Source organism: Ochotona princeps, chromosome X (genome assembly GCF_030435755.1).
Source record: "Ochotona princeps isolate mOchPri1 chromosome X, mOchPri1.hap1, whole genome shotgun sequence".
In the NCBI taxonomy this organism is placed as follows: domain Eukaryota; kingdom Metazoa; phylum Chordata; class Mammalia; order Lagomorpha; family Ochotonidae; genus Ochotona; species Ochotona princeps.
This window is the reverse complement of record NC_080865.1, coordinates 27506958-27509291: the sequence shown is the minus strand read 5'-3', so window position 1 is coordinate 27509291 and position 2334 is coordinate 27506958.

Sequence of the window (2334 nt, the reverse complement as noted above, 5' to 3'; positions counted from 1 at the left end):
CCACGGCGCCGGGCCCCGATAGGGAATTTTTGGTGGTTCATGGGCTGCAGCCCCTTTTGGGGCAAGGGAGTTATTTGAATGTGGTTAAGGTTCTTACATGTTATAGTAGCACATGATTCCTGGGGATCATTTCCCTTCAGTCAATGAATTCCTTTTTGAAGGACACCTTGTACTAAGCGAGACAGACAAGGACACCTGGAGCTAGGGGAAAGCGCATGGGTCTGGGCCATGCGCTCACGTTACAAGGATTTGGTCTCAGTGATGCTATGTTACGTCCTGTATAAAGAACGGGAACAGGGGCCAGCATTGTGGAGCAGTATGTTCAGATGCCCACATCCCATATCAGAGTCCTTGGAATGATCTTGCCTTTGCTTCCCAGGTGGTATTCTGCTAATGTGTACCATGCTACAGACAGATGATGGCTCAGGTACTTGCACGTTGCCACCTATGTGGAATACTCAGGCTGGCTGCTGGCTTCCACATGGTTCAGACCCAGTTCTTGTGGGCATTTGAGAAGTGAACCACCAGGCAGAAGTTCTTTTAATTTTATTTGGTTTACTTCTTAAATGCCTGCAACAGCCAGGGCTGGGCAAAGTTTAAAATTCAGTTCACGAACAGATTGAATGTTCATTTACTCCCAGTATAGAGCAAACATATAGAAGGGCAGTGGCATGATTTGCTTCAGGGAAGCATCGGCCCCATCCAGCTCATCTCTGCCCTGGTGTGGCCAGGATCAGCACTTCCTTCTCACTAGTTGCCTCTTACTGGAGGATTTTGCACAGTGACTTACAGGTTAGAAAGGCTCTGTATTTCACAATTGAGAGCAATGTAGGAACAGGTCAGAAGAAAGTAAATTGGAAAATACAGGGATTGGCTGATGAGGGGGAGAAGTCCAACATTTAATTATTCCCAAGTGCCCATCATGGTTACAAATAGCAACTTATGAAAATTTTATTTTTTTCCAAGTTGCTGCCTTTGCAGGAACCTAAATGCTATTTTTTGTTCTCTGTAGCAGTTGATAATTTAAAGTTAAATGGATTCTTGTGGCTAGATTGAGCACCAATGAAATGGAAGGGCTTATGCTAGTTTCTCAAGTATATGAAATGCAGTTTTCCCCCAACTTACTTGTAAATAACTTCACACTTACAAAAAAATGTAAAAAAAGCAGAAAGATTACAAAGGGACCAGTAATCTTTACCAACATTCATCTGTTTTACACCTTTCCTTCTGCATAAATTACACATATCAGGAATGTTGATGTCTCTAAATTTCATGATATATTTGCTAGGAATATACATAGTCTCTTACATCACCATAGTGGAGTTATGATGGATTGGATGCCTGACATTGGGGACATTGTTAAGTGCTGGAGTTTTGGAGTAATTTGTCTTAATATTCATAATTTTTGTAAATAATTTTGAGTTTTACTCTGGGATGCAGTCCTTACTTGGTAACAATTTGATTATTTTGGGGGATTTATTTATTTTTATTTGACAGGCAGAGTAACAGAGAGAGGAAAGATAGAGATCTTGCATCTACTGGTTCATTCCCCAAATGGCTGCAATAGTCATAGCTGAGCCAACCTTAAGCAGTGAGCTAAGATTTTCTTCTATGTCTCCCACGTGGGTGCAGGACCCCAAGGACTTGAGCCATCTTCCACTGCTTTTTCAGGTGCATTAGCAGGAAGGTGGATCAGAAGAGGAGAAGCCAGCACTCGAACCAACATCCGTATGGGATGCTGATACTGCAGGTGGAGGATTAGCTTGTTATGCCACTACACCAGCCCCAGGAAACAGTTTGATTCTTTTAAGACTTTCTTGTCAAGTTGATTATAAGGCCGGTTCAGACCCAAGAAACCTCTACTCTAGGGTGGACTTGGTATCTAATTGAGTGAGTTGCAAGGACTCTCTGTTCCTAACCCCGTGTGAACTCTAAGAACTCTGCCTGATGCTTTTTGCCATGGTTTCTCTGCAGCTATCTGCAGATCAGTACTGAGTTCGGGATTGGAGGGAAACTCTATGCAAGTCTCAGAATTCACTTTCGGGGAAACTTCTGCTTCTCTGAGCCTCAGCCCTGCAAGTTCTAGTCACTCTGATCTCTAAATGCTGGACAACAGCCTCAGCTCAGAGCCTGGGTGCTCACCCTGGCTTCACCTGGAAACTTGCTGCACGCTGTCAGTGGAGGCAGTTGTAACGCTCTCTGGAGTTCCTTTCACTTAGGGCTCTCTGTTCTCTACTCCCTGTTGTCCAGCATCTGAGAAACAGTACTTTGAATATTTTTTCTGAGTTTTTTTTTAAATTTTTGTCACTTCATCTTAGCGAGAATAATATTTTT